The sequence below is a fragment of the Stenella coeruleoalba genome, assembly GCF_951394435.1.
Source record: "Stenella coeruleoalba genome assembly, chromosome: 2".
Lineage (NCBI taxonomy): Eukaryota > Metazoa > Chordata > Mammalia > Artiodactyla > Delphinidae > Stenella > Stenella coeruleoalba.
In genome coordinates, this window is record NC_137147.1 from 112,277,132 (window position 1) to 112,303,157 (window position 26,026).

A 26,026-nucleotide genomic window follows, 5' to 3' on the forward strand; every position below is an offset into this window, starting at 1 on the left:
GCAGTGCTCTGAGAGTACAAGCGCTGGAGCCAAGGCAGAGGAGGAGGAGAAGAGGGCTTGCCCAGGCTCCCCTGGCTTGGGTTCTTGGGGTCCTGCCCTGATGATGGTGACAATGGCCTCAGTCCTGATGACCGGTCCCCACCAGGACCTGCTGTCTCACTGGAACGTACTGTATAAGAGCCCTGGGAACCCTGATGAAGGGTCCACTTTGGGATACTGGAGTTGCTAGACATCCTTAATGCAATCATTAAGTGAGCGGCTGGGGACCCAGGTTAAAGAAAATGTTGTCTTTGGCCAACAGTAAAGTGATGGAGAAGCAAGCAAACAGGCGATTTGAATGCAATGTGGTAAGAGAAAGGGAGGAGCAACGTCTGCGTGGCTGTGGAAGCCGAGAGGCTCTTTGCCAAGGAAGCTTCCTGAAGCCAGTGGCTCTGAAGTCCAGATGAAATGGTTGCACAGCAGCGGTTGGCAGGGGAGGTGTGGTGGGCACAGCAGGTGCAGGGATGTGCCCTGCAGAGCAAAGGGGTGATGTTCTAAAGCAAGCCGGGAACACTGGGAAGCACACACGGTGTGGTTCTGCTGGAGGATGAAGGATTAGGGTGGCTGGAGTGGAGGAGGGAGGGTGGTCGAGGTTGGAGAGGGGCAGGGGTCCAGACGTGGGGTCGTGTCTGCCATGCTGAAAACTATGCTGCAGTGAGAAAACTCCTGAGCGGTTTGAGGCAGAGGGACAATGAGATGGCATTTGTGGATTAGAAAGATCACAGAAGCCCTGTGGTACAGAAAGACCTGGAAGGCAGGGAGGTCATTAGTGGTGAGTGCACAAGCTCAAGGAGAGAGGGTGCAGGCCTGGACACTGGTGGCCTGGTGCGGGGGGAGAGGAAGAAGAGCTTTGAGGATAACAACAGTCAAGCGTTACCCCGCCAGCAATGGGTCTCATTAATTTCAAACTTGAGATCACTTTTTTAAAGGCCTGAGCTGAACTTTACTTGTGTTCAGGAATCTTTCTGCTGAGAGGGCCTAGGTCCCCATATCTATCAAACATGACAAAAGCTGTTTGCAGAGGAGAACTTATAGCCTTAAATGCCTTCATTATTAATGAAGAAAGCTCCCTTCCCCCCAAAAGGGGTGGCATTAGGTAATCATCTCAAGAAATTAGAAAAGGAACAACTGAATAAACCCAAAGAAAATGAGAATAAAGATAAAAGCAGAGATTAATGAAATAAAAATGAAAGTATATTAGAAAAGATAAATAAAACCAAAAGTTTGTTCCTTGAAAAGTCTAGCAAAATAGATGAATCTGTTTTAAGAGCCTGCTTAAGGGGAGGGAGAGATATTGAGAGAAAACAGAGATGATATAAATTTAATTGCCTCAGCAAGAATGTGGAGAGGAAATTAGAAATACAGAAACTGAGATCCAAGAGCCTCCCGCACTGTTCCTGCACCAGTAATGGATACGGCAGCCCCGATCCACACTTAACCCTGCCTTCCCAGAAGCCCAAGGAGACCAGCGATATTTTATTAATGTGATTCTCCTTACCGTCATATAAAATAATACTGACTCACATTTATCGAGCTTCTTTTTCTTCCTTTATGCCAGACACTACGTTAACTACTTTGTATGGATTTTATTTTAATCCTTCCAATAGCTGAACCAGGTGAATCTGTGCCTCGTTTGACACCCATTTTACAGATGAGAAAATCAGATTTAACATGACATAATAATTTACCCCAAGCTCCTACATCTCTTGAGAGGTGGAGGCAGTCAGTTTCGGGCAGCCTGACTCTTGGGCTGGTGCCCTGACCCTGTTTAACTCACACCTCTCCTGTGCACAACATCGCCCCTGAGTGGGCATGTTTGGAGCTATTAAGGGTGTAGGAGCAGTATCTGGGTGCCCAGACAGAGATGCTCTGGGCCCTGGGTTCCAGTCATGGTTTTGTCACTTAGATGCTCAACTTTGGGGAGTTATTCAGACTTTCTGGAGCTCAATTTACTTTTCTTTAAGGGAGTTGGACTGGGCCCCTATGATTTAGAAGTTATTTTATGTCTTTAAAAATGCTTCATATTCAGACCTCATCACTCAGACAAGCCTTGGCATTCAGTGTCAGTAGGAAGGTATGAATGTTCCAGAACTATGCATCTTACTCACCTTCCATCAGGGACGCCCTGGCTGCCCTCTGAATAAACAGACCAGGACAAAAACTGCCACAGTAGGTAGTGCCAGGGGTGGCATATGGCAGTACTGCCCGTAGAACTGGCAGCCCGGGCTCCTGTCCCAACCCCCAACCCACTCTGGCCCTCCTCTGGCTGCACCCTTCCGCAAGGGCCAAGAGGGACACACCTACCAGAACCCATACTCTCTTCTTCACCTCGCTACCTGGATGCCCGGAGCCCACTGCCAGGGCCTGTGTAGGCCTCTGGCCCTGGGCTGCTTCCCCAGAATGAACCTACTGGTATGTGCACCCCCCATTCCAGGGGGTGTCCAGGGGCACACAGGGCTGTGAGCAGAGCCTGGCTTCGCTGGTCTTAGACTCCACAGGCAGGAGGGGACCAGGCCCCTTGTGGTGTGAGAATGAATGGGAGTGGAAAGAAAAGGGGAGCCAGGGCAGGGGACCCCCATGTGAAATCTTATCCTGACATATGGTGCCCCAGGTTTTGTTAATAGAGGAAAATTTAGTTGTGTGGTAAGAGTTAAGGCCCCACAAAAGACATATATAGATGCGAATGGTAGGCAAAATGACAGGTCACATTGAGTTGAGTCAAGTCAACTTGACGATTAGGGGGCCAGGTAAGTTAACACCCTTACAAATAGAGAATCCCTCAGAAGGGAGACAGACTGCCTACAAGATGGGAAACCAGAGCTCAGGAAGCAAACGTAGGGAAACCAAAAGAACAGAAATCTGTCTTAGCTTTCTGATCTCAAAACCAGCTCATGCCTCTGGGCTCTGACTTGAAGCTGACCAGAGCAGTTCTCTGATGAGAATCTGGCCCTCCAAAGAGACGTGCCAGGGTGCATTCACATCTCCGTATGGTCATCAGCAAATATTTATGGAGCCCGCCCCAGGTGTGAAGCACAGTGCCAGACCCAGTCCCTCCCAGAGTGGAAGTACGGCCTCATGGTGGAGGCAGGTGCTGGTAGAGGAATCGTGCAGATGATGTAGAACCGTGCTTGTGAGACACCCAGGGAGGGAAAGGGCCAGGGTGCCCCGAGGCAGCACAGCACAAGCCCTGACCCAGCCTGGGAATCAGGGCTTACCCAAGGAAGTGGCGTTTGGAGGTGGGACAGTATGTGTGCAGTCTCTGGGGTGGGCAGCAGCCGGTCCGGCTACAGGCAAGCTATGAAGGGGGAGAGAAGTACCTGGAAGGTAGGCAGGGGTCACAGGGGAAGAGGCAGCATCGGGAGAGCCTTCCAGATTTGAGTTCACTTAACCGATTGCAGGTGATACCATTTCCTGAGACAGAAGGACACTGGAAGCAGCCAAGCTCAGGGCTGGGGGTTTGGGAGAGATTGTGTTTGGTTTTGGACCTGTTGATTCTGAAGTACTAAAAAAAAATTTATTTTGAAATAATTTCAAACTTAAAGAAGAGCTGCAAGAACACAAGGAACTCCTGTCTCCCCTCCTCCCAGACTTTCCTAAATGTAGTTAGCATTTAATTGCATCTGTTCCATCACCTTTACTCCCTCAACAAAGACACTCTTCATTCCCATCATACAAGCTCCCTGGTCAGGAAATAAACCACAACCTGCATTCAAATGTCACCAATCCTCTCAACTAGGTCTTTTCCTTTCTGGCCCAAGATCCCATCCAGGGATACATGTAGCACTTGGCTGCCATGTTGTTTCTGTCCCCTTCAGTCTGGAGCATTCTCTCAGTACTTCCCTGACTTTCATGGGCAGTTGGAAGCGTACAGGCCTTTCCTCCGTAGGATGAACCTCAACCTGCTTTAGCGAGGCTTCCTCATGACAAGACTGAGTTTTTTGTGTCAGGTTTATTGAGGTTTAATTTACATACAGTAACATTCATCCTTTTTAGTGCATGATTCTATGGGTTTTGACAAACACATAACCCTGTGTAACCACCACCACAATAAATAAATGGAACATTTCCATCCACGGCTGCTTCATGGGCACATGACCTGTGTAGTTACATAAGGCTGTGCTTTGAAGGGCCTGTGCTTGGCTTAATGCTGTCCTGTCACCGTCTTGAAATACTTAATAATTTTTAACAAGGGGCCCTGCATTTTCATTTTGCACTGGGCCTTGGCAATTATGTAGCTGGTCCTGTTTCCCATCACCCCCAAAAGTTTCCTCCTGCCCCTTTCCAAGATCTTTGGCAACAGATGATCTGTGTTCTGTTCCTAGAGTTTTGTCTTTTCCAGGTGTCATTTAAACAGGATCATGCAGTGTGTTGCCTTTTGAGTCTGGCTTTTTTCACCTAGCACAATGCATCTGAAATTCAGATCTGTTGTTTCATGGATCCACGGTTGGTTCCTTTTTATTCCTAAGTACTATTCTGTGATATGGCTATATTGCAGTTTATTTATTCATTCACCAGTTGAAGGACACTTGATTTGCTTCCAACGTTTAGTAATTATGATTAAAGCCACAATAAATGTTCACATACAGGTTTTTGTGTAAGCATATGTGTTCATTTTTCTTGAATAAATAGTGATAATCAATAGAGTGAGATTGTGGGTTGAATGGTAAGTGCATGTTTAACTTGATGAGAAACTGCCAAACTGGTTTCCCACGGGGCCGCACCATTTTGCATTCCCACCAGCAATGGATGAGAGGCCCAGCTGCTGCTCATCCTCACCAGCACTGGGTATTAGCCACATTTTTATTTTAGCCATTTCAGTAGCTGTGTAGTGATTTTATTTTGCATTTCCCTCATGACTAACGTTGTTGGACTTCTTTTCATGTGCTTGTTTGCCATCTGTATATCTTCTTAAAGTGTCTATTCAAATCTTTTGTCCAGGACTTCCCTGGTGGCGCAGTGGTTGAGAGTCCGCCTGCCGATGCAGGGGACATGGGTTCGTGCCCCAGTCTGGGAGGATCCCTCATGCCGCGGAGCGGCTGGGCCCGTGAGCCATGGCCACTGAGCCTGCGCGTCTGGAGCCTGTGCTCCGCAATGGGAGAGGCCACAACAGTGAGAGGCCCACGTACAGCAAAAAAAAAAACAAAAAACTTCTGTCCATTTAAAAATTGGGTTTGGGGGGCATCCCTGGTGGTGCAGTGGTTAAGAATCCTCCTGCCAATGCAGGGGACATGGGTTCGAGCCCTGGTCCGGGAAGATCCCACATGCTGCGGAGCGGCTGGGCCCATGTGCCACAACTACTGAGCCTGCGCTCTAGAGCCCGCGAGCCACAACTACTGAAGCCCACGTGCCTAGAGCCCATGCTCTGCAACAAGAGAAGCCAACGCAATGAGAAGCCCACGCACCGCAATGAAGAGTAGACCCCGCTTGCTGCAACTAGAGAAAGCCCATGCAGCTATGAAGACCCAGTGCGGCCAAAAATAAATAAATAAATTTAAAGAAAAAAAAATTGGGTTTGGGGACTTCCCTGGTGGTGCAGTGGTTAAGAACCTGCTTGCCGATGCAGGGGACACGGGTTCGAGCCCTGGTCTGGGAAGGTCCCACATGTTGCAGAGCAACTAAGCCTGTGTGCCATAACTACTGAGCCCATGTGCCACAACTACCGAAGCACGTGTGCCTAGAGCCCATGCTCCACAACAAGAAAAGCCACTGCAATGAGAAGCCCGCACACCCCAACAAAGAGTAGCCCCCACTCACCGCAAGTAGAGAAAGCCTGTGCACAGCAATGAAGATCCAATGCAGCCAAAAATAAACAAACAAACAAACAAGATAAAAATTGGGTTTGTTTTTTTATTATTAACCTTTCAGAGTTTCTGAATGTATATTCTGGATACATGTCCTTTATCAGATATGTGTAACAAATATACTTTGTCCTGATGCACTTTTGAGACACTCAAGTGATTAGAGCTAATGAACAGAGGAAGGTTCTGGGCTGGTGATATGAAAATGTGACTTAACTGGTGTGTAAATTGAAATTGAAGACATGGGCCTGGGTCTGATTGCCAAGGAAGAAAGCAGAGAACTGAAAGAAGAGAGAGCTTAAGACTGAGTGTTTAGGAATAACAAAATTAAACAGCCAATGGAATGGGATGAGCTAGAACAGGAGATTGAAAAAGAGGTGTCACAACTGTAGGAGAAACCCAGGAAAGAATGAAGCCACAGGAGAGGAGAAAGGAGTGTTTCAAGAAGAAAGGAATGTTCAAGAGTGCTGGACGCAGTTGAAAGATCGAATAAGATGAGGCCTGAAAATTAGATGTAGAACAGATTTAGAACATGGTGGTCACTAATGACCTTAGCAAAGCTATTTATGTGGAGTCACAGAGCAAGGCCGGTATTCACCATACCTAATGACACAGCCATGACACTTAATATTGGAATGATTAAGTATCGATTGGTGAATGGCTGCCACCCCAGCCCACTGGCTGTTTCCCTGGCTCACACTTGGACCTCCCCATGATCCAGTAGCAAAGTCAACCTCCCAGCCAGCAGGGGATCTTTAGGATTCCGCTAGAATCTCTAGGACTCTGCTAGAACTCTGGGAGCCCAGAGCAGGGCTCTGCTAGGGAAGATGCTTCCTGTCTGCAATGTAATTGGGTGTCCTTCTCCCCAACCCCGTGTCTCATCCCCCTGGGACTCCATGCACCATTATTCATGTTTCAGACCCAAGAAAGTTGTATCTGGGATGGCATCCCTGACCTTGTCCTTCCATCTGCCCAGCTGCACTGGATCAGGATTGGGTCAGACAGCCATGTGCTACTTCCGGGACTTAGGACCTCACATCCTTACCTATTACTGTAGGGGCAATGAAAGTGGCAAATAGATTTTTGTTCATTTTGTTTCTCAAGGGGTAGACTGTTTTTGTACTTTGGTATGTATTGATTCTGGGTTCGAGTAGTAAGTGTACTTTGAGATTTTTAGTTGAAATATAGTAAACAGTGCTAGAAATATAGCTAAAATGCTAATTAATCAAGCTGATGTGTCTAATTGCGGCATACCATTAAGGAGAGTCTTAGCCCTCAGTCTTTAACTTAAAAGGTTAACGCTACCTAGCTTCTTAATGAACTTACAGCATTGATGCGGATCATTTTTCAAAGTATTTTAGGGGTCCTAGTTCAAGGACAATAGGCATGAAGCTATGATTTGACCCACAATCTCTGAATACTGTCCGTAATACAAACCTGGTTGTGTTGGTATTAGGGTTGTTTGATATAGGCGTCCTGGGATTGCGTCTGTTTTTAGGCCTAAGGAAGGTATGGCTCGTGAGTGTAATACATCTTCGGAGGAGCTTAGTATTTGGATTGTTATCTCTATGGGTAATACTACTCGGTTGTCTACTTCTAGTAGTCATAATTCCCCTGGTTTTAAGTCTGATGTTGGGATTATATAGGAGTCGAAACTTAAATCTTCGTAGTCAGTGTACTCATAGCTTCAATACCACTGGTGACCTACAGTTTTTACAGTAAGAGATGGGTTATTAATCTCATCCATCACATAGAGGATTCATAATTATGGCAGGGCAATTAAAATCAAAATAATAGCTGGTAAAACCATCCAAATGGTCTGTACTTCATGTTCGTCTATTGTGCTGACATGTGTTAGCTTAGTTGTTAACATTAGTGAGATAATAGAAGGACCAGGGAACTAATTAAAAAGACAATTATTAGTGTGTGATCATGAAAGTGTAGTAATTCTTCCATGATGGGCGACGTTGCATCTTGAAATCCTAGTTGGAAAGGATGTACCATAGAGATATTACAGGATTTTCACCTGTGACTTAACTTTGACAAAGTTATATAATTTTTTACTAATATCTCATTTATAGAGAAAGACATAATGGCTATGGTGTTGGCCTGAAACCAGTAGAAGAGGGTTCGATTCCTTCCTTTCTTAGTCATTTTAGGTTAACGTAAGGAGGTTCTTCAAATGTGTGATATGGTGGAGGACATCCATTTAATCACTCTAAATTTGTGGTAGTTAATTCTACTGTTAGCACTTCTCATTTGGATGTGAATGCCTCTCAGATAATGAAAATTATTAACATGACTGCTGTTAGTGAAATGAATGAGCCTATTGATGCAATGGTATTTCATGTTGTATAGGCATCTGGGTAGTCAGAGTATCGTCGAGGTATACCGGATAGACCTAAGAAATGTTCTGGGAAGAGGGTCATGTTGACACCTACAAATATGATTACGAAGTGGATTTTTGCTCATGTTGAGTTGAGTGTATACCCTGAGAATAGTGGGAATCAGTGCACAAACCCTCCTATTATAGCGAAAACAGCCCCTATTGAGGGTACATAGTGAAAATGTGCAACTATGTAGTAGGTATCATGAAGAATGATGTCTAATGATGAGTTACCTAGGACAATACCTAACTAACCTAGGTATCTCACATCCCTTCCTTCAAACTCTCTTCAGACCCTCCAAACACGGCAGTCCACCTTTGCCCACCCCTCACAAGTGATTTCTCTCCGCCTTATGAAGTACTGCCCCCACTTCAATGACTGACGGTTAGTAACTCTTCCAGGGTTGACTTGCCAAATCCTCCCAGGAAGTTTTCCCACCACCTCTTTCACTAGAAAGAGAGGAAAATGCAAGCTTAATTCTCAGTGGAGCCTCTTTTTACAGAAAATATTTGCTTCATCCCAAGGGGAAGGCCAAGTTCCCTTTTTTGAATGAATTTTCTGTAGACTTCCATGTAGCTCTTTGCTCACACTGACTTACAAATTCCCAAGGTTTCCTTCCCTCTCTGCTCGCTTTCCCCGTCAAGCAAAGGAAGGAGCTGTACAGATAGTACAGAAGGCCTCTTCCGGCTCTGACTTACAGAGACTTTGTCCTTTGTGGCTTGCATCCACCTTGAGCCAAGGACACCCAGGCACTGCCATAGTCATTGTCTACCTGCAAAAGCTGCCTACATGGGATACCACGAAGGGAGGCCGCTGTGGTCTTGTGGTGCTTCAATTGCAAGGTTACACAATACGGATAATGGCAAATAATGCCTCCTCATCGTTTTTAACCTCTCTGAAGAATGCCTCTGTGCATATGCCAGAGGTTTTTATTTTAAAATCAATTGTGCTTATTGTGCTCTTTGGAAAAATAAATGAGAAACTTGGAAGAAAGAAGTGGGATCCAGGGCTTATTAACACAAAGAGTTGGAGTGGAGTGTGGTTACACGGGCCTGCCTAGACGAGACTGCTATTGTCCTGGAGGACAGGGTTAGCAGCTGAAAACCCCAAGTGGTTGCTATGGGAGAAGAGAGCTTCTCATGCTACAAAAATGTACCAGACATATGTGGGCAAAGCAGCTGTCTTCTATTAGCCTCAGGCGTCCTGAGAGCCTCCATCCCCATCCTAGGGAGAATGGGGCTCTCGTCCCACCGAAGGACTTTTAAGTCACAAAGATCAGATATCCAATCCAAGTTCAGCCATTTACTAGCTCTGTGGCCTTGAGAGAGCCACTTGACGTCTCTTCTGTACAATGGAGGGAGCGACACCCGCTGCGTGGAGTTCAGAAGATCATGGGAAACTTGGAAACACTGAGCCAATGGCTTGTAGGGGCCCATGGCTGTGAAAACCCCACATAGGCTCATTCCCAGGGTAACATGTGGATTGTTGGGGCTGGTAACCTGAGAGAACCAAGGCAAGATCTGTGGGTACAAGAGGGGCTGTAATTTTAGCTCAGACCCTAATCAGTTCTGCAGCTGCCTTGGGCAACTATGGCATTCCAGTGACAGCACTTGGCATAGTGGAAATGCCACCATGCTTGGCTCCAAGGTATTTGTGCTCCGTTCTCTGTAGAGCCACAACACACACACACACGCCACACCATCTGCCCACGTCCCCATCTCACTACTCAGGACCTCCTACTGCTTTTCCAAACCCACTTCCACATCTTAAAAGAGAAAGGAAGGGAACTCTTTCTATCACTTTTGCAGGGGGAAACCATGAAGAGGGTGGTTGGTATTAGACTCTGTACTGGGGCTTGTTCATTTTTACTAGTTACATCACTGTACATAAGATAACACCCTTCTAATGCATGGCACAGAGCAGGCTCTCCAAGAGGCCAGCTACCTTTTCCTTGTTTTTTTTTTTTTGGCCCCTACAGATATTGATATGAGTAGGGCTGGTCATTTGCCAACCTAGGCCTCAAAGATGGCAAAGAGATCTTACTAGAGAGCCCACATCCTCAGTTTTGTCCCAATGATGTGCATTTATCTGTTCTGCTCTTTTCTAGGGCTCTCATTGTAACCTAAGTCCTAATGGGACCAAAGGCAGAAGGGGGGAGTGAGGGATGAGGATGCAAACAATAACTGTTTTTTCTTGCTCATCAGAGATTAGTCATGAGGTTTGATCCATTGGGCTTAGGGGTCATTTTCATCCCCTGCCTGGTAAGAGGGGTGAGAGTGAGGGCAGAGTTGGGATGGGGAGCAGATGCTTGGGGGATGAGACTCTGGCAGGGAGACCTCAGACCAGGGGCAGTGTCGAAGGTTCTAATTGTTCTGGGGACCAAGGCCTTCTTCTGAGACTCTCTTCACTAACATGAGCACCTTCTCAGTGCTCTGTCATTGCACCCTGTGTGGATGACACCCCCTGGAGTTGTGCAGCACGGAAGCCCTGATGCTCATCATTCCTCAAACTCCAGCTGCAATAGGCATCACTCTGTAAGTCTGCCATTTCTGCCTGCCATATGGTTAAGCCTTATGCCTGGAATGGCCTTTCAAAACTCATATCAACACTTGTTACCTGATATTTACACCATTCTGGACCCCAAATTCATTCGAGAAGCAATTTCACATACCTGAAAGACATTCATGCTCAACTTTACCCAGATAAAGACTGGTTGGGGCAGACACTGCTGGTTGCCTAACTATCAGAACTCTCTGCATCCCAAATCCTTCTTTGTTGGTAGAGCTAGACTTCTACTATAAGTGTTAATGTCACATACTCACGTTCCCAGGCTCCTTTGCATCAAGAATATTGACAGCAGGATCTAATCTTTGCCAATGGAAACTAAGAGGAAAAGTGCCAGGAGGTTTCTGAGAAATGTTTTCCTCCCTGATGAAAAGAGGAAGGAGGAAATGTTTTTCTTTCTATGAACATGGTTGTGTAAGGATGTGATGCCTGGAACCACAGCAGTCATCTTGAGACCATGAGGAAATAAGCCTGAAGAAAATTGATAATGGAAGAGTAGAAGGAAAGAAAGAACCTTGCTCTTTGATGACATTGTTAAACGAGTAGTTAGACCTTTGAACTCCCATGCTTCTGTAACTTGTTAGGTTAGGTAATTAAGTTCCTTTCTTGGTTAATCTTTGTTGAGTGTTCTGCCACATGCGTCCAAAAGCATCATAACTGCTGTATATTCATCTTCCCATCTATCGCTGTGAGTGTGTGGAGCTGTGTGGTGGGGGGAAAGGAGTACAGGGTTAGGAATCTAGGTATTAGTTCCAGATCTTCTACTACCTTCTTGTGGCAAGTCAGGGATTGGTAGGAAATAGCTTAGAGGGTCAGGCTAGACCCCTATTTTTGATAGAACTGGAGTGAATTCAAGAACCAGACATCAGGGCAGAAGGTCATTCCCAGTGTGCTGAGCAAAGAGGATACAGCATTACCGTCTTGAAAGCGCTCAGGGAACTACTCTGACCCCATGTCCACCTAGAAGATGACATTCAAATTCTAGACACCTCTAAATGTCCTTCTTATAATGGAGTGGAGCTCTGAATAGGCTATGTGGCTGGCTCTTCTTGGCTCAGGGACTGGCCAGGATGAGCCTGCAGCTGGCAGGGTTTAGAACCCACACAGGACATAGAGGAAACCTGAAAAGGCTTAGCTGGGGTGTGGTCTGAGACCATTGGCTAAATTCTGATCTTTGCTTTTTAAATTTTTCATGCTGTCCCTGCCCTCCATCCAGCTGGCCATGAAAAAGTTGTCTATGTTATACTTTGTCGGCTCAAGCTCAAATTACCCTTTGAGAAAACATCCTCGTCTAGAGCAGGAGCTCTCCCTGCAAAGCCAGGACCCTTAAAATTACGTCTGCCAAATGGAGAACACCTTTTGGAATCACAGAGCATTAGAGCTGAGGATGCTTAGGCCCAAATGGGAATAGATGATTTTCTAAGGCTACCATCTGGTTAGTGGAAAAACCTGCCTTGGGTCAACATCCTGGACTCCAAGTTTAGTGTAACCTCCATGACACTGAATAATACATGGATCCATTTCCTGGGTGCCGAGAACAGCTGAAAAATGGACACGAGGAAGTGTGCTCATGAAAGCTGGGACTGAGGGCAGACATTTATCTAAGTATCTTACCGCCTTGGGATTTTTATTATCTTCCAAGACTTGGGCTCAAGTCACTGGGAGAAAGATGATATCAGAGCTTGAGAGTTCTCAGATATCCACATAAGAGGCCCTCCGATTTTGCTGTGTGCATCTCTTTTAGGATTAATTTTTATAAGATGACAGTGGATCCAATTTGCTGTGGCATGGATGAATAATTGACCTCTGGTATTTTCTGAAAATCAGACACCACTCCTTGGTGTTCCATCAAAAGCAGTGCCGGTCTTGCCATTAATTCTGGTGATGATTCTCATTTTCAGGAACCATGCAATAGGTAGCTGATGGGATCTTTTCCCCTGCTGAAGTGGTTTACAGGCAAAAATAATTCAAGAGGTGCTGTCATTCTTTGTGCTTTGTAGGTCACTCAAATGAAAATTTAAGGACCAATGAAGCAATCCATATTTGTCAGGGAAAGAGCAGCCCCTGATGTTAAGAAGTCCTCGGGAGGATAGGTTGAACTCTGAGTGACTGGAATAACTTACTCCAGTATGCTTTGAATACCGATGGCTCGCGTCTGCTGTGTGGAATGTAGATACACCTCCACACAGTCATGTGCTTATGACTGTAGCACTACCCACAAATTCACCCCTATACCTGCAAAGACTCCCAGAACTGGGACATGGTGTGGTGAAGAGAAAAGCGCGCGGACCTTAGAGTTAAGCAAACCTGGCTCCAATTCCAGCCCACCAGCTGATTGTCTAGAGCTAATCTCTTTCCTTTTCTGGGTCTCAGTTTCTCCATCTGAAAAGTGGGGATATTATATCAATCTATCCCAGTTTCAGTCAAGATTAAATGAGATCCCTTAACAAAAAAAGTGCATAGCATACAGCAGGGCTTCAATAAAGGCCAATTTCTTTTCTTTTTTCCTTTGCCCTCACAATCTACCAGCTGCTTGGGGAAATTTGGTCCCCATCCACCCAAAGTCCCCAGAAGTTCTGCGTGTCAGAAACTTCACAGTCATGTGGTAAAGACCCAGTGCAGCGACTAGAGAAGATGCAGGGAGCAAGGAGCTTTCCTTGGCTCTTCCCATCCCCTTAAGCAGAAGCATCTGCTTCTTGGCAAAAAGCAATCACATCCCTCTTATCCCCAAAGGGAACCTGACTTCTGAGACCTTTTTAGGTATTGGGTATCAGGGTAATAATAATAATAGCTTCCATCTCTTGTGTTTTTACTATGTGCCAAGCATCACGTTAAGTGCTTTATGCGCTTTCTTTCCACAGGCCTATCGGTGGTGCAGGAACAGGCAGCCTCAGTACAAGGAGACCCCGGCCTGGAGAGGTGAAGTTCCTTATTCAGAGCTATGCAGCTAAGAAGAAGTAGGGTCAGGATGTGAGCCCCAAACAAAACCTTCACTCTTAACCAAGGGTCCCAGTAAAACGTAAGTCCATCCACTTTTTCATTGGTGTAGCATGTATTGTCTTACATTTATTGTCAGTATTGCATTGGCATCGATAATGTGCATTTTAAAATTTGACTCTAGCATAAATCACACAGGTATTAGATAATGTTTGTCTCCCTCTCTCCCACTTGTTAAAATATATGTTTATAAATTATAGATAAGTGCTGCTCAAAGTGTGGTCTCAGCTTCACTGGGGATCCTGTTAGAAATGCATATTCTCAGGCTCCCCCCCAGCCCTGCTGAATCAGACCGGGATGCACCCAGAGATCTGTGTTTTAACAAGTCTCCAGGTGATCTGGAAGTGCGAGACGCACTGGTATGGATATTTCTTTGAGCCACTAGGTATACAGCCATGCAGGAAAAAGGAGAATTTAAACCCATCTTCCTCTGATTGGCCCAATCAGCTCTGGGAGTTTCCTGCATTGTGTTGAAGACCTTGCGATGCTCCTGTTTTGTGAGGACCCAGGACAGACCTGTTATTTTGCTGAGAGCTGATAAATGGAGAGTGAAACATCCGTTTCCTCTTTGACCAGGATGTTCCTCGTACCCCTTTCATCCAGCAACAATGGCAGCAAGCATGGCCACACTCTGAAAGATTTAAATACTCAATTAATCAATGGAATATTCCATTAGTGGGATAATCAGTTGCCATTGCCCTGATCTATAGTTACATCTCGGCTGGGCCTCACAAATTGATTTCTGATGAAGTTCTAATTGACTGGACCATCTGATAAAGGGCCAGTTGGAGTTTATTGAAATACCAGTGAGCAGTCCCTGGGGCCGGGGCCTTCCTTAGGGGAAGGCTGGGGGTGGGAAGAGGGGCAGAGGAACATAATTTATGCCCAGTTCTCACTACATCTTCTCTCCAATACAATGTTTATGAGTCCCAGGTGAGGGATGTGCACTCACAGCTGGAGTACACGGATGAGACAGCCTCTCTGAGCCCATCCCCTGATCTGGGCGGCAGGTGGCCAGAAAGGGATTTGCCCAGGAACCCTTGGGGCAATGGTTTTCAGATTCGCGTGTGCTTCAGAATGACTCAAAAAACTTCCTAGAATGTAGAGTCCAGGTCCTAGTCTCAGGCATTCAGACTCTCTGGGTCTGGGGCAAGGACCTAGGAATCTGCATTTTGATCAGTTTCCCAATGATTCTGGTACAGTGGTCTCCAGGCCTCCCTTTGAGAAATTCTGCCTTAGGAGCTGGTGGCTCAGAAACAGATTGTGTCTCCAGGGCTCTGCTTCCCCGGGGGGATTCGGGTTTCTTAGGCTTTTTGTGTGGGAACAAATGTGTATGTGTACTGTCAAAGGCTCCCAACCTCTTCATTGCCTAGCGCCCCTTTCATTATTTTTTTTCACTTATTTTGAGTGATTTTTCCTTTCAAATAATCTGCTACCCTGCTGCTAATGGATTTGCCTTCACATTTTTATTACTCAAAGACACCAAGTATGTAAAACAGTATAGTGTCTCCTTTATTTGTTTCATTCACTAATTCACTGGCTTATTCTCAGACATCTTTTAAGGATAATGTGGCAGGCATTGAGGATATCTTTTTTAAAAACATGAAATCAGGCAAATATATGGTTCCCAATTGCAAGGAGCTCATACTCCTTTGGGGAGACAGGCAGGAAAATGAAATGCAGCATTAGAGGTAAGTATAGGACCCCACTATGGGACTGCAGGTCATTTAGTAGGTTTTGTTGCAGGAAAAAAATATATGCTACCCATTAGGTTTTTTGGAAATTTGAAAACAATTCCCAGATCTCTGTATCTATCTTGGAGAATTCCCTCAGCCCAGAAAGTCCTGGTGATATGAAAGCCTTGTCAGCTCAAGATGCCCCTGGATGGTCCATGAATGTGCATGGGGATGGCTTTTCTTGGCTCTTCCTGTGGGGACCTGAAGGCACTGGGTGGTCTTAGGAGGCTATATTTTGACATAAGTGGTCCAAAGTTCTACGTATCTAAAAAGGAGCTTGGATTTGTCCCTATTATGAAGGGAAAATCACTGTAGAATTTCATGCTGGGGAGAGCCATGATTAGATTTCAGATTTCCTCCATTTTCCATTCCTTCTTTGCTTTCTCTCCTCCTGTTCCTCTTTCTCTCCCCCTCTCTTCCTTCTCTCTAAATACACTGTTTTGTATATATGCAGCTTGAATTTGTGTTTAGATAGAAATGTTCAATGTTCTCTCTGTGAAAATACATTCTGTTATTTTGGATGATGTGGGACAGAGTTTGGAGACTCAGAATGTCTTAATCTGGCCTGGAGCTATTGAATGTTTTAATTCCTTTAGACACAGCCCTGCCCCAAAGTGCCACAGGAGGTTTTTGGTAGACGGAACCTTTAGTGTGGTTTAACATTCTGGTTCCATTTCCTTTGTCATGATGTTCTGCTTCTGACAGAAACCGCCAACTAGGTCAGAGAATGTTCCCGGCCATGCCGTCACTCATCTAACATTTATTAAGTGGCTCTGATGTATGAGGGTGATGTGACTGTCCTTAGGATGTGGTCTTGGCCTTCAGAGGTCCATAGTCTAAGATAGAGGCCCCCGGGTGGGTGTGGATTCCGCTGGTGGGCACTGGGGTTAACTTAAGGTAGGATATGAACGGGCGTTGAAAGGCTGAATCACACAGTGGGAAAGAGAGTTTTCTTTTGGACTCTTTTACAATCCTTATGATTATTTTAAGGTGAAAGTCTCAGTGTAACATCGGTGTACTTTTAACACTTCCCCAATACTTGTTAATCTCCCTTTTAAACAGAGAAAAAAATAGCAAGTCTCAGGCTCAGAGCCTAAGACAGGCTGCAGATTCCAGCTAGATGTAAGTAAAATTGTTAGGTCCTAATTGTATTTACCTTCTGTTTGTGGCAAGTGTGATGGCTACTTTCATGTGTCAACTTGACTGGGCCACAGGGTGCCCAGACATTTGGTCAAACATTATTCTGAGTGTGTCCAGATGAAACTAACATTTGAATCAGTAGACTCAGAAAAGCAGATTGCCCTCCCTCCCATGGGTGGGCCCCATCCAATCAGTTGAAGGCATGAATAGAACAAAAAGGCTGACCCTCCCTCAAGTAAGAGGGAATTCCCACCTGCCTGACTGTCTTGAGCTAGGACATTCGTTTTTTTCTGCCTTTGGACTTGAACTGAAACATCTGTTCTTCTGGGGTCTTGAGGCTGCTGGCTTTTGGACTGGAACTTACACCATTGTCTCACCTTGTTTTCCAGCTTATCAACTATAGATCCTGGGACTTGTCAGCTTCTGTAATTGTGTGAGCCAATTTCTTATAATCAAGCGCTCTCTCTCTCTCTCTCTCTCTCTTTCTCTCTCTCTCCCTCTCTCTCTCTCTCTCTCTCTCTCTATATATATATATATACATACATATATATATACACATGTGTGTATATATATGTATATATATACATATATATACACACATGTGTATATATATATGTATGTATATTTATATATATATATAATTGGTTCTGCTTCTCTTGAGAACCCTGACTAATACAGAAAGTAATACTAGTATTCCATTTAAGAAGCTACATAAAGTGTCCTTATTCAATACATTTAATTAAATAAAAAAGGAATCCATTTAAGGAAAGATATGACATAAATGACAATGGCAGTCACATATGGATTTGGCAAAAATGGTGAAAAGGGTTTGGGAAATGCAGAAGTTAGGACAGAGATGCAAGAGCCACAGACCTAAGCAGGAATGAGGAAGGTTCAAGAAGAGAGGCTGAAGTCCTGGGCACTTGCCCCCCTGCCATTTGGGAATAGGGAGGGAGGTACAGATGACAGGCAGCGGTGCTGGGCTCTGTGTCTAGAGCATTGGACAAGTGCATTGTGGGGGGGTGTTAGGGTCTTTTAACTGCTGTCCCAATCAATCTCAAATCTCAGCAGCTTACCCAGTCAAAGGTCATTTCTTGCTCACTCACATTAGCTCCTGTAAAGGGCACTTGAGGAGAAGGAGATGATTCTGTTCTGAGCCCTTATTCAAGGGCCAGACTTTGCTCAACAGGGGTTCCATGGAGCGGCACCGTCCTAGAGCTTTCTGTGATGATGAACATGTTCTGTAGCCGTACTTTGATGTTGGAGTACTTGACATGTGGTCAGTGTACCTGAAGAACTGAATTTTAAATTTTTTTTTGTTTTAAGTAATTTAAATTTGAATAACTACATGTGGCTAGCTGCTACCATATTGGACAGTGCAGTCTGGAGCCTCATCCTTATTTGCAATCATCCAGGGGGAGAGAGAGAAAGGGAGAGATTGCAGAAGAAGTTTTATGGGCTGGGCTTGGAGGCGAAGTACAGAAGTTCATCACTTTCTCCCACATTCCTCTGGCCAGAATGCAGTCATTTGGCTGCCCTTTATTCCTCAGAAGGAAGTCTAGGTGTGTGTCAGGAGGGAGGGGGAGTGGGTTTGGTGAGAATCTAGCCAGTCTGCCACTACGGATTTGACAGAAGAGAGTGATGTTCCTGGAAACAAGCAGTCTTGGGGCAGGCACTGGGCAGTGACATAGTCAGGGGGCATCAAACAGGTTGGGTCCCTGGTGGCAGAGTTCTCATCCTGTGACTGCGGTTCAGGGTTGGAACTGTAGTCTCTGGGTAGAAGGAAGCCAAACCGTGGAGGATGTGGAGAACTGAGCCCACAGGTACGTTTGAGACTTGAAAAAGGATAGGTTTCAGGGTCAAGGCAGAAGCTGACCAGAACAGAGGCAAGGATCGGAGTGGGCCCTTGGCAAGCCGACCCACCCCTGAGTCACTGCCTATAGGAGGGCAGCCATAGGCTCCTTATATTTCCTTCCCTTCTGTTGTCGCTTAGAGGTGGGGAAGGGTGGGGAGGGCAGGAGGGGCAGGGGGTTCTAGCAGTGGCGAGGGGCACGGTGGGAGGTGCCGTGAGGGATCAGGTTGCTTAGCTCAGAGTGAGCCAAGGAGGGGAGAATACACCACTTATTCAGCAAACATGTGGAAGACATATCACGGGGCAGGCAGAGGACAGGAGATCTTGATGCACTAGTTTCAATGGTGAAACATTTTGATGCACCGCGAAACCAAACTTTTATACTCCCAGCTATTTTCCAACTAAGAAATGTACACACCAGATATCTGCACCTGATCTCCCAACCTCACCCCCCTGGTCAACCCTCACCCCTAGGGGGAGTATCAGAGATGGGACGGGAATTAGGATAAGCTGGGACTCTGGGGTTCTAAGCACAGACATGGCTGAGCCAGATCAGTTGCATTGCAAAGCCTGCGTCAAATTGGCCATGTGAAAATGTCTCGCCTTTCCCAGGTGCTAAGTGTGGGCAGTTTTGTGGAGGAGGTGACACCTGAGCTGGGCTTTGAAGACCAAGTGGGATTTGACAGGTAGAGATGGAGGGGAGGACGCTCTAAGCTGAGGATTTGAATGATCAAACTCATAGGAAGGAGGAGTGTGGGTGTGTGAGCGAGAGATGGGGAGTAGACCAGTTGGCCAGAGGGTGTGTGGGTTCTGAGAAAGATCCAGCTGGAAAGATTTGCTGGGACCAGGTTCAGAAAGGTCTTGAATGCCTGGCTAAAGGCGTCACCTTTATTCTGGGGGCCATGGAGGGCCACTGAAGGGTTTTGAACAAGGCACTGGTGTAACCAACCTGGGCTGGACTGGCGGGGAGGGATGAATGGTGTGAGATGTGATAGGAGGCTGTTGCAGTGGTCTGGAGAGAGGCCTGGACACCAGTGTGCTGGCCTAGGCAATGGAGAAGTGTGTGAGAGTGTGTGTGTGTGTGTGTGTGTGTGTGTGTGTGTGTGTGTGTGTGTATAGGGGAAACGGGGAGAGGGGTTAGTCATTCAAGGCCCTAATGCAGGACTTGCTTTGACATCTCAACAAATATGTCTTTATGCCCATTCTGTGCTTGCTTGGCCGTCCCTGGCTCTTGAGTATGTGGACAGGTCAAGAGAGTGGAGATTGTCACATAGTGCCATCCTTCTTCCATAAGAAAAACTCAAGGAATGTGCTGCTTGCTTAGGAGGAAAAAGGTGGATCCCGGTGATTTCTTGTAAAACAGGCACCTCAACCTGAGAGAGGCTGCTACTGGGATGAAAGTCCCATGATTCTGTGTCTTGGGGGATTAAGAAAGGGCAAGGATGGAAAGTACTTCTCAGCATGGATCCCCATGGAGATGAGAAGCAGTTGAGTTGATTGGAGAGGCTGGGAGGGAAATGGAGCAGCAGCTCTGAGCCAGGTGAAAGCACAGTGGTGGGCAGGTGAAATCCTCCTGGCTGCCTTGATGCCTGAAATGGCAGCAGAAACATAGTAGAATTGGGTGTTTTGCATCACATTACTGGACTGCCTGTGCAGGAAGCTGTTCTTTTGAAAGGAGAAATTTGGTGGTTAAATTTGAATCTACGACAGCAACCTGATTCTTTTTACTAAGGCCAGCTGGGGACTCGGGGAGAGTGACTTTCTTTGCCACCAAAGACTTTCAGTGTGGAAACCCAATTTCACTCCAGCAGGAATAACAGCCATTCCATATAGGATCAAGAAGGCAATAATTTCCTCATTCTGTGTGTTTCTGTAACGGCTGGGAGAAGCCCACATTCCCGCCTTAGATAATTGCCCAATTAGAGAGATTTCAAAGAGGGGAAAGTCTTCAAGGTGCTTGGTTTTCGGGGCCTTTATTTATTTTATTATTTTTTTTGCAGTATGCGGGCCTCTCACTGTTGCGGCCTCTCCCGTTGCGGAGCACAGGCTCTGGATGCACAGGCTCAGCAGCCATGGCTCACGGGCCCAGCCGCTCCACGGCATGTGGGATCCTCCCGGACCGGGGCACGAACCCGTGTCCCCTGCATCGGCAGGCAGACTCTCAACCACTGCGCCACCAGGGAAGCCCGGGGCCTTTTTTGATTCCGTTTTTCTCTTCTTTTTTTTTCACTGTGGTTTTAATCCCAAATGGAACTGGCACGAAGAGGCAGTGTGTTATCTAGGCAAAGTTTATCTCCGGCTCATTACAGCACAGGGAGAAGCGGTTCCTCTCCTTCTCCAGCTTGAGTGGGTTATAAATGCACGGGTTGGGCTGGAGCTGCCCAAGCACCTACTCCCAGATTTGCAGAGAAATCCTGGACCAGTGATCAGCAATGCAAATAATTTTACCTCCAGCTTCTGCATCACTCTCCCCGCCTCTGGACCCACAGTGATGAGCCCAGACCTCAGGGCAAGTTCCCATAAACATCCCAGTGCCTCTTGCTAGGCCTTCTTCAGCCTTCTGTTCCCATCTCTCAAGGACTGACCAGTCAGGAATCTGTGACTCAACATCATCCACAGACGGGTCCTTGGAACCCGAGCTCTGCTCTGTGACTTTGAGAAATTTGCTTAGCTTTTCTAAACTTCAGGTTCCTCACCTGTAAAGTGGGGGTGTTTAACAAAAATCCAGTTCCTGGGGCTGCTGTGAAAACCAAATTGGTCCTGGGGTGGGGTGGGGGGCGGGCAATGACCTTGAAAGTTGGGCTTTGGTGAGGCTGGAACCTCCTGCAGAGTGACCTTGATGGAACGGGGCAGACACAGCCTGGGATGGCTCTTGTCTGTAGTGCCTATGAGCTGTGGGACTTGGGACAAGTGATCTCAGCTGCAGGAACTTAATTTTCTTCCTCTAAATAAGGGGAGTAATAATAGTACCTAAGGGAAGTGGGACGATTGAATGAAGCAGTCAATGAGCAAGAGCAAGAGGAGCGAACACAGGGAGTTTAGCACGTGCAAGGTGCATTTCCATCACTTCCCACACGTGGCCAGTTGACCAGGCAGACATCCAACCTGTATTATGCACCTGTGGCACGCCTGGCGCCATGCCAGGCAATTGGGACCGACTGGGAACATGGTGGTGTTGTCTCTGCCCTCCCATGTTACAGTCCATGCGGGGACACAGGGTGATGGGACGCAACCATGAGGAGTGCTGTAGTGGGGGAGCATGGGTGCTGCGAGGATGCAGAAAGGGGACTCACTGTATCCGAGACACACTCAGCCCAGAAGAGAGGTTAGAAGGATGGAGTCTTTCTGGGAGCAGCTGCCATCTGCCTATAGGGTCTGGGGTCCTGCGCAAGGGGAGCTGACCAGCGTGGGTGAAATGGGGCTGCCTTTTGAGTGCGATCTGAACTGAGAGACAGGAGCCCCTGAAATGCCAGAATCTGATGCCAGGAGTGCATCTTGGAGGCCTCAGTTTTCTTGGCTCAGGGGGTCTTGTAAGGAACTGCTAGTTGCCCAAGCCTTGCCGGTCCCAGGGAAGGGTGGGTACAAGAGCACCCCCCAACCCCCATGGCTGGTGGGCTGCATCTCTCCTGTTAGCCTTGGGCAGGCGTTTTGTAGCGGACATCTCTTCCCATTAAGTTTTCCCTCCCAGACCTGCATTCCTGAGCAGCTCAGCATATGGACGGAATCTGCAGGAGGCGGAGGGAGTGGGGAGGGGTGTCCAGCCCCAAGCATGTCGCAGATGCCCATGGAGAGCTGGGGAGGATTAGAGCGAATCATTAATTGCCATTAATATGCTGGGGCTTGACAGCCCCAGGTTTATTTTTACACCGAAGCCCAGACGTGCCTTGCACATGTCCCTGGGTTCCGGGCTCTGGGAGAGAAGGGGAAACTGGTTGTACTTATCATCTGCCAGGCTCTCCGGGATTGGACAGCCTGCTTTCAGCTTGGCTCCCTGGTCTGGAAGAAACCATGGCTTCCTAGGGTCCCCTGCCTTCCTTCCCTCCTTGGCTGTCTCCCCTCCCCAGAGAGACTTCCTGCCAAAGAGGACCTAGATCTCCAGAGCTCATGGACTTGTGTGCTAAGACCTTAGGGAGGAGGAGGGAGCCATTCAGAGAGAAGATGAATGACCTCACAGGAAACAGCATTCAAAAGGTTAAACTGCCACCAAGAAATGCATTGTTTCAGAAAGAAAATGCTGTACAGCAAGACTTCTAGAGCTGCTAATGTCTCTATGGGCAAATGGATCTGATCTGGTAGCCCTTATGAAAAGCAGATAGTTCTAGTGCAAGGCGCTGGTGGTGTCATTGCAGAGACACTCTGTGAGCCCACACTGTCCTACAGTCTAGAGGCCCCATAGCGGGTAACCGTGGGGTCCAGGAAGCTGTGAGAAGCGGTGTTGAGCCTTTACTCTGTGCCAGCGCTGAGCTGGGCCCGAGAGATAGTCACTCTCAGCAAAGTGAGATGTGAAATGTTCCATCAACAGAGAGCAGTGGGGGCTACTCTCCCAAGTGGTAGGGGACCTGCCGTCTCTCCCCCTTCAATCCTTCTGCCAGCTTTCCTTCCAGCTCTGCTGTCCTTTCCCCTTTGTCAGCGTTTGGGAGAACTTCATCAGTTTCTTGTATTAGTTTCCTATGGCTGCTGTAACACATCACCACAAGTATTATCCTACAGCTCTGTGGGCTAAAAGTCCAACTCAGATCTCACTGGGCTGAAATCCAGGTGCCAGCAGGGCTGCATTCCTTTCTGGAAGCCCTAAGTGTGAGTCTGTTTCCTTAACCTTCTCCAGTTCCTAAAGACTGCTGCTTTCCTTGGCTTGTGGCTCCTTCCTGCATCTCCAGAGCCAGCAACACTGCCTCTTTGTGCCTTTCTTCCATAGTCACAGCTCCCTCTGACTCTACTCTCCTGCTTCCCTCCTCCCCATTTAAGGACCTGTGTGTTTATACCGGGCCCACCCAGATAATCCAGCATTGTCTCCCTATTTTAGGGTTAGCTGATTAGCAACCTTAATTCTATTTGCAATCTTAATTCCCATTGCCATGTAACTCAGTATACTCACAGGTTCTGGGTTTAGGGCGTGGCTATCTTTGGGAGGCTGTTATTCGCCTACTACAGTGGTGCATTGATAACCATCACTTGGCAGCATTGCTAGCCCCTCCTCCGTGCACACGTGTGTGTGTGTGTGTGTGTGTGTGTGTGTGTGTGTGTGTGTGTGTGTATGCAGAGGTCCAGGCACCGTTAGGACAGAGGCTGGAAGAGCACAGTCATGACCTGGAGAGGGAGTCCTGCACTGGGCAGGGTTGAGAGCTGGTGCCCTCTGAGACCCCTCCAGCTCTAAAGGCTATGATTTGATGAACCTTTGCTGTGGACTGAATTGTGTCTCCCTCCAGATTTCTATGTTGAAGCCCTAACTCTCAGTGTGATGGTATTTGGAGATGGGGCCTTTCAGGAGATAGTTAAGGCTAAATGAGGTCATAAGGGTGGGGCCCTAATCCAATAGGACTGGTGTTCTCATAAGAAGAGGAAGAGACCCCAGGGATGTTCATGCACTGAAAGAAAGGTTATGTGAGGACACAGCAAGAAGGTGGCCATCTGCAAGGCAAGGAGAGAGGGCTCAGGAGAAACCAAACCTGCTGACACCTCAATCTCGGACTTCCAGCCTCAAGAACTGTGAGAAATACATTTCTGTTACTGCAGCCACCCAGTCTGTGGTACTTTATTATGGTAGCCCTAGAAACCAAGACACCCTGACTGGAACAATGTTCATCTTAGTCGACATCGCCATCTCGCCTGTCTCAGTGCCCAAGGAAAAGGTTTCTCACTGGCGTGCAACCTAATGGCTCCGTTGACCCGCCCCCTCCCTTCAGTGTGTGTTCTTGCAACTTCCTTCATCCAAAGCGGATTCTTTGGAACAAACATCACTTTCTCTGCCTGCATTCCTATGGGTTACTTTTCTGGATTCTGGAAGGGTTATTGTGACCCGTTTGAGGCTAGCCTTGGTGAAATCAAGAACTACACATATCTGGGAGTATCCTGGACATGGTTTATAGTGGGAAGAGTCAAGAGACCATAGTAAAGGTCACTTAAAACACTTACGACACAAATTTACTTTGGATCTCACTTTTCTTACCTTGAAGCAGAGGCAGGATTAGATCAGGGATGGCAAAGACCAGGGATGACCAGTTCTAATCGATGCTGAGTGACCGTGTGGGACTAGTAGGAAAGAATCCTGTAACCAATTAGCCATGTCTGCCAAGGGGTGCTGGAGGAGAGAAAGGTAGTCTGTACGTCAGGGCTGCCATCCCAGAATCAGATGAGTTTTAAGGTCTCCTCTAGCCCCAAGTTTCTAAGACCCTTGTTAATCAGAGGTTCATGCAGACCTAGGATACAAATGTTCCCTGATATTGTGCCTGCAGTCATGTCCACATCCTGCTGCCTTGGACCACCCAGGCCCTTACACTGCTGCCGCTGTTGCTCTTTCATTGGCTCTCTTTCCCTGCTGGCCACTTCACCAGGTCCCAGGGATGCTCACTGCAAATGTCCTTCTCACTGCTAATTAAGGAATTTCTACTGAGCCCTATTGTTTAGCAACTCACATTGCTCTTCATCCCACAGTCCCAGGTTCCCACTGGAATCCAACTCTGATTTCATTAAGATTTGCTCTGTTGCCAATGACCATCAGCTGAAGATCAACGTTTGGGCTGGAACACTGCAGAACCCCTTTGAAGTTTATCTTCACCACAAGTCCAGTCGGGGAATGCGGGGGTTGGATTTTTTTCTCTTTTTTTAAAGGAAAGAGTGATGTGTGTATATGTGTGTTTTTTTTTTCCGAAGACAGCATTTCAGATGCTCATTAGGCAAAAATATCTATTTTACATACACTGTAATCATTCTACCTAGGATGAAATATGTTATTTTTCTTAACTAAAGCTACAGGCAGTTTATTAGCAGAGCTAATTAACCCACAATCAGCAGCTGGCTCACCTCTAATCACAACCTGCTTGCATTCTTCGCAGGCAACGTGGTGGTGCTACAGCACTTATATTTATAAATATGTGCAATGCAATATGAACTATATTCATGCAGATGGCATCCATTTTTTTAGCCACAAAATCTGACCTACCTAAAACAGAGGCAAGAGGACTGGACTGCAGGTCTGAGGCTGGAGGCTGAGGCCCCTCATCTCGTTAGCCAGAGTCCTTCTTTTTTTTAACCTTTCAGCCTGTTAGGTTCCTTTTCCTCCTAACAAGTATTCCTGGGTGAAGGGTTGTCTTGTTCATAGCCTGTTGCAAGCTGGCTGTCTCCTGGTGGGTGGGTGTCAGCCTCTTCCACGCCTCCCTCATTTTCTACTGCAGGGAATGAATGGAGGCATCCTGGCCAGGGGAGTTTGTTGGAGGAATGTGGACAGGTCAGCTGTGGCTTGACCAAAGGTCAAGCCCAAAGGAATTCCTCCAAGCATCCAAGGAACACGGCAGG

The 26,026-nt window shown here is 46.9% G+C and overlaps 1 protein-coding gene across 3 annotated transcripts in view; it reads left to right on the forward strand.

The window, feature by feature from the left end:
- NTRK3 (neurotrophic receptor tyrosine kinase 3) overlaps positions 1-26,026 on the forward strand; it is a gene marked incomplete at its 5' end in the record, with an annotated part of 581,909 nt that overhangs the window by 143,579 nt on the left and 412,304 nt on the right. For all 3 annotated transcript variants that reach the window (XM_079911026.1, XM_079911027.1, XM_079911028.1), the window contains one exon: positions 13,651-13,808. The remainder of the gene's footprint in view (positions 1-13,650; positions 13,809-26,026) is intronic.